The sequence below is a fragment of the Macrobrachium rosenbergii genome, chromosome 59 (assembly GCF_040412425.1).
Source record: "Macrobrachium rosenbergii isolate ZJJX-2024 chromosome 59, ASM4041242v1, whole genome shotgun sequence".
Classification (NCBI taxonomy): domain Eukaryota; kingdom Metazoa; phylum Arthropoda; class Malacostraca; order Decapoda; family Palaemonidae; genus Macrobrachium; species Macrobrachium rosenbergii.
The window spans coordinates 6,982,708-6,992,707 of record NC_089799.1 but is presented as its reverse complement, the minus strand read 5'-3'; the positions used below and the strand labels follow the sequence as shown (position 1 = coordinate 6,992,707).

At 32.7% G+C, this 10,000-nt stretch overlaps 1 protein-coding gene across 2 annotated transcripts in view; it reads right to left on the bottom strand.

Annotated features, from left to right (window-relative positions):
* Positions 1-10,000, bottom strand: part of LOC136837477 (probable sodium/potassium/calcium exchanger CG1090) — a 222,266-nt gene that overhangs the window by 50,926 nt on the left and 161,340 nt on the right. The gene's annotated exons all lie outside the window — the stretch shown is intronic.

Here is a 10,000-nt window from a genome sequence, read left to right as displayed (position 1 = left end):
CCTGTTTGTACAAACAATCATTAAAAATAAAGGCAGTGTCCAGCACTGCTAACTGCAACAATTTCTTAAAATAGCAACGGTCATAGTTAAAATAAGTATCACTGGGTTCAATAAAAATTTTATCTAAAATAACCTCGATTGTTTCTTCTACTGGGACATTTGTGAATAAGGATTCCACATCGTAACTGGTCATATACAAGTCAGAGTCTTGACATAAAACATATGATTTAAATTCTTCAGTGTTTTTTAAGGTATGTTGATTAGAAGTAAACGGTTCAAGCAAAGGAACTAGGTATTTGGCTAGTTTATAATTGGGAGCATGAATTGATGACAGTATTGGTCTCATTGGGGTTCCCTCTTTGTGTGTTTTAGGTAGACCATAAAGGACTCCAAAGGATGTACCTGAGCAATATAAATCTTCGTATGTGTCTTTGTTAATGATATTCTTAGTATTAAGTTCTTTTAAAAATCTATTGATTCTATCTTCAACTTTAAATATATGTTTACATTCAGGTTTACCAATTTTCTGAAACTTGCTTTCATCGCTCAGAATAGATTCCATTTTATTTATATAATCTTCTTTGTTCAAGATGACAGTGCCCTTACCCTTATCAGGTTTAGTAATTATCAAGTTTTCATTTTTGCCAGATTTTTCAGAATCTCTAGGTCAGTTTTCTTAAAGAAAGGTGTCAATTGGTCGTCAACTTCTAAATGCCTGTTGAGTGATATCTGATAGTTTTTGACTGTAATTTACCAATATCAATATTAAAAGGTTGATTTTTTAACCTATTGAAATAAAGATTCTAAAGGCAGAAAAAACCTGTTGTAGTTTGGTTTGTAACAAGGCATGCAGAAGTCAATCCAAGAGATAATAAGAATTCTTCTCGTTTTGAAAGTACATGAGAGGATAGGTTAAATATTGAACTCACTATGGTTAAAATGGGAAGAACAACACCAAGACTTTGCAGTTTTATACTATGGCATCGTTGAATGCTGGTAATATAGTCAGAAATATTTTTGTTAAAAGAATTTGAAAAATAATAAAATCAATAAAAGATAAAGTGCAACGAACACGTTGAAATAAATTTTACAGTGGATAAATGTTTAGTTACATTGAAGTTTTTGTATTAATTTCCATGTTTAATAATTTGTTGGTGGCATCAGCATAAAATTCAGTTTGGTACAGAGAGTCCATGATACAGTTTAAACTTAATAAAATTCGGGATAATCTTGTTGAGTTGGCAGTAATGTCAGAAAATCCAGGTCCCAATTTAAGCTTTTTCAAGTTTTTTCGTGGTCGTCTCCAAGGATCTGCATAGGGACAATCATCTGCGCCATAACGGTTGCGGACTAATTGGTGGAAATGTGTGAAGACTCTGGATCAGGAACAGAAGAACGTAGAACCAATGGTTGAATTCCATTGGGCCACCGGAAGAAGCCTGAGCTGAGTCCAGTACAAGAAAGAATACGTTGGCACAAGCGGGCCACAGCACATTAAAGGAAAATCTTGATTAATGGCCGGTCAAGTGATACATTTATTGCCGACGCGTTTCGTAACAACTATGATTACATCATCAAGGCTAAAAGAAAACAACACAAATTAAAAACACATGGGCTTTGACACTGTCTCAACAAATTAACATGGAAACTTACATTAAAACAAAATTGATTTAAAACAAAACAAGATTTAAAAGCACAGACTAAACTGAAGGCTGAATGATTCGGAAGGGAGGGAGAAATGGGATCAAGCTCAAGCCAGAAACAGCTGTATAATATTGGTGTGATTGTTCAACTGGAGCACTAACTGTTGATAAATAATGACTCTAAGATAAGCAGTTCGTATAAACGGTTTATTTGGCCCAAGACAGTCAGAATAGTTAATTCTGGTGTTACAAATTTTTGTGTGATTTCTGATATTAGAAAATTATTGGACAATCTACAGCCAATATAAAAGCTCTGATCTTGATGCAATCGCTTGGATGTTTTACGTTTCAAATTACATCTCAACAATTTTATAAACTGTCATTAACAATGGGCAGATTTTGAAAAAAAGACTATTCCAGGATTTCTGGGTTAAAAAACTTGCAACATATTTGTTTTTTCATTTTTTAAATTCTTAATTTTTTCATCTTGCTTCATGGCTTAACTCTAAGAAGTTTCTTTCGTGGGATTCTTCATAAAGAAATTTTGTTCTTGTATAAATATTTTACCGATAACTGGTTTTCTGTAAAATTTTCTTCAGGAACATTTAAAAGCCCGATAAAGCAAGAAATTGATTAAAATAACTTATAAGCACTGTTCCAGAAAGAAGACCTGTCCAGTATTCCATTTTCCAAGATGACAAATTTAGAAAATCACCAGTTTCTTTGAAAAACACCAATATACAAATCGATCGTTTTATTTTAATTAAACTTGATATTAGAAGTAATTCATTAATTTTAAAGGTTAAAGACAAAAAGGCCCAGTGTCATCAACAAACCATTTATACACAAAGGATAATAAATTTCTTTCCCCAGATGTAATTTGGGGAGAAAATAAAAACTAAGCGATTGCTCAAGGTCAGAGCTGATTCACATAATCATTGTCAGCCCTGCACTGCTAATTGTCCATCCAGAATTTTCTAATATCAGAAATCACAAAATTTTGTAACACCAGCATTTTATTCTGATTTCTGTCTTTAAAAATATTCGTTTACATAAAACTATGATTTAAATGTCGTGTTATCTTAATGTCATTATTTATAGTAAAAAGCATGGTAACTGGATTTTGAACAATCACTGGTGTCATCAATACAGTTATTTCTCACAAAATAACCCAATTTTTCTTCAACATTTCTCATCCTTTCCGAACATAAAGCCTGGTCAGATAAAGGGAGCAGGTGCTTTTTAAATCTTGTTTTGTTTTAATTTTAAAGTTTGTTGAGATCTTAAAGTCAAATATGTTTCATTCCAGGTTTAGTATTTTGTGAAGTTAAAATTTTAGCCAGAATTGATTCAGTAATCTAAAATCCTCTTTGTTTACTTACCATACTGGGACAAAGAAATAAATGTTTCCAATTTTGATTTTCGTATATCTCTGTCAAATGTGTCATTTATAGATTTAAATTCTGAGTGATTTGATTCTATGTTGTAATTTAAATAAATGATAAAGGTTTGATTTTTAACCTATGAAATCTGATTTAAAGGCAGATCAAAATTGTAGTTAAAAATATATTTATATTTTCTTTTTTTCAATTTCGTTTTAAATACATGAGAGGTCAGTTTTATATTGAACATAAATGTTCAAATAAAAATAGATGCTGTTTTATATCTATTTCGTGAACTGTAATTTAGTCAGAAATATTTTTAATATTAAAGAATTTGAAAAATAATCTATCAATTCTATATAAATGAAGAAAACTGTTAAATAAATATATGGATAAATTCATGGTATAAATAATTTGCATCAACATAAAAATTCAGTTTATACATGAGAGAAGTTTAAATTTAAAATATATTTCTTGATAAGATGAAAATGCCCAGGAAATTTCAGCTTTTATAGTTTTTATAAAATAATAAAGGGTCAAAATATCTTTGCCATTAAGTTTGGAAAAATAATTTGAAACAAGCACTTCAATAAATGAACCCTGTATAGCTGGTCATAAATCTTTTTCTATTTTATTAAAATATAATATTAAAATGATTTTTTAACATGAAATAAACATCATAAGGCTGAAATTAAAAAAACAAATAGTAAAAATGCAAACAATAAAGGATAATTTGTTAATATAATCAGTTTTCTGGTAATACTTACAAAATAGTGTTAAATATTTAACGTATAAGGATCTCAACAATTCAAAACGAGAAGATAGGAACTTTGAAATTGGATACTATGCATGCGTTTGTTACAAATAGAAAAGTACAAAGGTGTTTTTTCAAGAAAACTTTATTTTATAGGTTAAAAGGACCTTTTAATAAATATTGGTAAATTACAGTCACAACTATCAGATATCACTCCAGGCATTTATAAAGTTGAACCAATTGGACACCTTTCTTTAAGAAAACTGAAGATATTCTGAAAAATCTGGCAAAAATATAAAACTTGATAATTACTAAACCTGATAATGGTAAGGGCACTGTCATCTTGAACAAAGAAGATTATATAAATAAAATGGAATCTATTCTGAGCGATGAAAGCAAGTTTCAGAAAATTAGTAAACCTGAATGTAAACATATATTTAAAGTTGAAGATAGAATCAATAGATTTTTAAAAGAACTTAATACTAAGAATATCATTAACAAAGACACATATGAAGATTTATATTGCTCAGGTACATCCTGAATGGAGTCCTTTATGGTCTACCTAAAACACACAAAGAGGGAATAATGAGACCAATATTGTCATCAATTCATGCTCCCAATTATAAACTAGCCAAATACCTAGTTCCTTTGATTTGAACTGTTTACTTCTAATCAACATACCTTAAAAAACACTGAAGAATTTAAATCATATGTTTTATGTCAAGACTCTGACTTGTATATGACCAGTTACGATTGGAATTTTATTCACAAATGTCCCAGTAGAAGAAACAATCGAGGTTATTTTAGATAAAATTTTTATTGAACCCAGTGATACTTATTTTAACTATGTGTTTTTTGCTATTTTAAGAAATTGTTGCAGTTAGCAGTGCTGGACACTGCCTTTATTTTTAATGATTGTTTGTACAAACAGGTTGACGGTATGGCAATGGGATCACCCCTTGGTCCCACGTTTTCCAATATTTTTATGTGCTCCTGGAGTGAGGACATGTTGGAAAATTGCCCCTAGGTTTTTATCCTCTTGTGTATAAACGGTTTGTTGATGACACCTTTGTTCTCTTTAAATCAGCTTTCCATGCTGACCAGTTATTAGTACATTAATGAATTACATATGAATATCAAGTTTACATTAGAGAGAGAGAAAATGATATTGCCATTTTGGATGTTTTGGTGTTTCGACATGGTAATAGTTTCTTTTTCCGTTTTTAGAAAAAACTTTCTCAGGTCTGGGTTCAAACTTTTATAGTGCCTCATTTTTATCATTTTAAACTCAATTCAATTTTAATTGCTTCATCGGGCTTACACTCTAACCTCTTCCTGGGATTCATATCATAAAGAAATTTTGTTCTTGTATAAATATTTTACCGATAACTGGTTTCCCTCACATGTTTTCTTCAGACATTGCAAGAATTTTCTAAATAAGAAACTATCAGACTCCCCTTCCATAAGCACTGTTCCACGAAAGAAACTGTATGCCAGTATTCCATACATCCAAGATGACAAATTTAGAAGGAATCTCATAGTCTAAATTGAAAACACTTTCAATATGTTGCAAGTTATTTTAATTCCAAAAATCCCCTTACAATAGGATCACTTTTTAAATTTAAAGACAAAAAACCCATTATTGCAATCCTCAGTCGTATATAAATATACTTGCCCCAGATGTAATTTGGGGACTTATGTAGGTTCGACTAAGCATGATTGCTCAAGGTCAGAGCTGATTCACATAATGGTGTCAGCCATCGTACTGGCTGCAGATTGTCCAATCCCGTTTATTTTCTAATATCAGAAATCACACAAAAATTTGTAACACCAGCATTAACTATTATGACTTTCTGTCTTGGGCCAAACAAATATATTTACACGAACTGCTTATCTTAGAGTCATTATTTATCAAGCAGTTATTGCCCAAGTTGAACAATCACACCACCTCTATACAGCTGTTTCTGGCTTGAGCCGTTTTTCTTCGCTGCTTCTCCCTCCTTTCCGAATCATTCAGCCTTCAGCCTTTAGTCTAGCAGGTGCTTTTTAAATCTTGTTTTGTTTTAATGTAAGTTTTGTATAATTTGTTGAGACTCTTAAAGTCAAAGTTATATTCCATGTGTTTTTAATTTGTGTTGTTTTCTCTTTTAGCCTTGATGATGTAACTATGTTGTTACGAAACGCGTCGGCAATAAATGTATCACCTTTTGATGACCGGCTATCTCCTTGTCACCCTGTCCTTCTATTGTGCTGTGGCCAGCTTGTGCCAACGTATTCTGTCTTGTATGTCGTGACTCAGCTCATAAATCTTCCGGTGGCCCACATGGAATTCAACCATTGGTTCTACGTTCTTCTGTTCCTGATCCGGGTGCGCTCCAGAGGATTCACACATTTCCACCAATTAGTCCGCAACCGTTATGGCGCAGATTTATTGTCCCTATGCAGATCCTTGGAGACGACCACGAAAAAACTTGAAAAAAGCTAAATTGGACCTGGATTTTCTACATTACATGCCAACTCAACAAGATTATCCCGAATTTTATTAAGTTTAAACTGTATCGTGCCTCTCTGTACCAAACTGAATTTTATGCTGATGCCACCAACAAATTATTAAACATGGAAATTAATACAAAAAACTTCAATGTAACTAAACATTTATCCACATACAGGGTTTTATTTCAACGTGTTCGTTGCACTATATATCTTTATTGATTTTATTATTTTTCAAATTCTTTTAACAAAAATATTTCTGACTATATTACCAGCATTCAACGATGCCATAGTATAAAACTGCAAAGTCTTGGTGTTGTTCTTCCCCATTTTAACCATAGTGTGAGTTCAATATTTAACCTATCCTCTCATGTACTTTCAAAACGAGAAGAATTCTTATTATCTCTTGGATTGGACTTCTGCATGCCTTGTTACAAACCAAACTACAACAGGTTTTTCTGCCTTTAGAATCTTTATTTCATAGGTTAAAAAATCAACCTTTTAATATTGATATTGGTAAATTACAGTCACAACTATCAGATATCACTCAACAGGCATTTAGGAAGTTGACGACCAATTGGACACCTTTCTTTAAGAAAACTGACCTAGATATTCTGAAAAATCTGGCAAAAATGAAAACTTGATAATTACTAAACCTGATAAGGGTAAGGGCACTGTCATCTTGAACAAAGAAGATTATATAAATAAAATGGAATCTATTCTGAGCGATGAAAGCAAGTTTCAGAAAATTGGTAAACCTGAATGTAAACATATATTTAAAGTTGAAGATAGAATCAATAGATTTTTAAAAGAACTTAATACTAAGAAATATCATTAACAAAGACACATATGAAGATTTATATTGCTCAGGTACATCCTTTGGAGTCCTTTATGGTCTACCTAAAACACACAAAGAGGGAACCCCAATGAGACCAATACTGTCATCAATTCATGCTCCCAATTATAAACTAGCCAAATACCTAGTTCCTTTGCTTGAACCGTTTACTTCTAATCAACATACCTTAAAAAACACTGAAGAATTTAAATCATATGTTTTATGTCAAGACTCTGACTTGTATATGACCAGTTACGATGTGGAATCCTTATTCACAAATGTCCCAGTAGAAGAAACAATCGAGGTTATTTTAGATAAAATTTTTATTGAACCCAGTGATACTTATTTTAACTATGACCGTTGCTATTTTAAGAAATTGTTGCAGTTAGCAGTGCTGGACACTGCCTTTATTTTTAATGATTGTTTGTACAAACAGGTTGACGGTATGGCAATGGGATCACCCCTTGGTCCCACGTTTTCCAATATTTTTATGTGCTCCCTGGAGGAGGACATGTTGGAAAATTGCCCCCTAGGTTTTTATCCTCTTGTGTATAAACGGTTTGTTGATGACACCTTTGTTCTCTTTAAATCAGCTTTCCATGCTGACCAGTTCCTCTCGTACATTAATGAATTACATCCGAATATCAAGTTTACATTAGAGAGAGGAAAACGATCGATTGCCATTTTTGGATGTTTTGGTGTTTCGACATGGTAATAGTTTTAACACTTCCGTTTTTAGAAAAAAGACTTTCTCAGGTCTGGGTTCAAACTTTTATAGTGCTTGTTTTTATCATTTTAAACTCAATTCAATTTTTACCCTGCTTCATCGGGCTTACACTCTAACCTCTTCCTGGGATTCATATCATAAAGAAATTTTGTTCTTGTATAAATATTTTACCGATAACTGGTTTCCCTCACATGTTTTCTTCAGACATTGCAAGAATTTTCTAAATAAGAAACTATCAGACTCCCTTCCATAAGCACTGTTCCACGAAAGAAACTGTATGCCAGTATTCCATACATCCAAGATGACAAATTTAGAAGGAATCTCAAGTCTGCAATTGAAAAACACTTTAATATGTTGCAAGTTATTTTAATTCCAAAAATCCCTTACAATAGGATCACTTTTTTAAATTTAAAGACAAAATCTGCCCATTGTTGCAATCCTCAGTCGTATATAAATATACTTGCCCCAGATGTAATTTGGGGACTTACGTAGGTTCGACTAAGCGATTGCTCAAGGTCAGAGCTGATTCACATAATGGTGTCAGCCATCGTACTGGCTGCAGATTGTCCAATCCCGAATTTTCTAATATCAGAAATCACACAAAAATTTGTAACACCAGCATTAACTATTCTGACTTCTCTGTCTTGGGCCAAACAAGCCGTTTACACGAACTGCTTATCTTAGAGTCATTATTTATCAAGCAGTTAGTGCCCAAGTTGAACAATCACACCACCTCTATACAGCTGTTTCTGGCTTGAGCCGTATTTCTTCGCTGCCTCTCCCTCCTTTCCGAATCATTCAGCCTTCAGCCTTTAGTCTAGCAGGTGCTTTTTAAATCTTGTTTTGTTTTAATGTAAGTTTCGTATAATTTGTTGAGACTCTTAAAGTCAAAGTTATATTCCATGTGTTTTTAATTTGTGTTGTTTTCTCTTTTAGCCTTGATGATGTAACTATGTTGTTACGAAACGCGTCGGCAATAAATGTATCACCTTTTGATGACCGGCTATCTCCTTGTCACCCTGTCCTTGTATGTGCTGTGGCCCGCTTGTGCCAACGTATTCTGTCTTGTATGTCGTGACTCAGCTCAGGCTTCTTCCGGTGGCCCACATGGAATTCAACCATTGGTTCTACGTTCTTCTGTTCCTGATCCGGGTGCGCTCCAGAGGATTCACACATTTCCACCAATTAGTCCGCAACCGTTATGGCGCAGATGTATTGTCCCTATGCAGATCCTTGGAGACGACCACGAAAAAACTTGAAAAAGCTAAATTGGACCTGGATTTTCTACATTACTGCCAACTCAACAAGATTATCCCGAATTTTATTAAGTTTAAACTGTATCGTGCCTCTCTGTACCAAACTGAATTTTATGCTGATGCCACCAACAAATTATTAAACATGGAAATTAATACAAAAAACTTCAATGTAACTAAACATTTATCCACTGTACAGGGTTTATTTCAACGTGTTCGTTGCACTTTATCTTTTATTGATTTTATTATTTTTCAAATTCTTTTTAACAAAAATATTTCTGACTATATTACCAGCATTCAACGATGCCATAGTATAAAACTGCAAAGTCTTGGTGTTGTTCTTCCCCATTTTAACCATAGTGTGAGTTCAATATTTAACCTATCCTCTCATGTACTTTCAAAACGAGAAGAATTCTTATTATCTCTTGGATTGGACTTCTGCATGCCTTGTTACAAACCAAACTACAACAGGTTTTTTCTGCCTTTAGAATCTTTATTTCATAGGTTAAAAAATCAACCTTTTAATATTGATATTGGTAAATTACAGTCACAACTATCAGATATCACTCAACAGGCATTTAGGAAGTTGACGACCAATTGGACACCTTTCTTTAAGAAAACTGACCTAGATATTCTGAAAAATCTGGCAAAAAATGAAAACTTGATAATTACTAAACCTGATAAGGGTAAGGGCACTGTCATCTTGAACAAAGAAGATTATATAAATAAAATGGAATCTATTCTGAGCGATGAAAGCAAGTTTCAGAAAATTGGTAAACCTGAATGTAAACATATATTTAAAGTTGAAGATAGAATCAATAGATTTTTAAAAGAACTTAATACTAAGAATATCATTAACAAAGACACATACGAAGATTTATATTGCTCAGGTACATCCTTTGGAGTCCTTTATGGT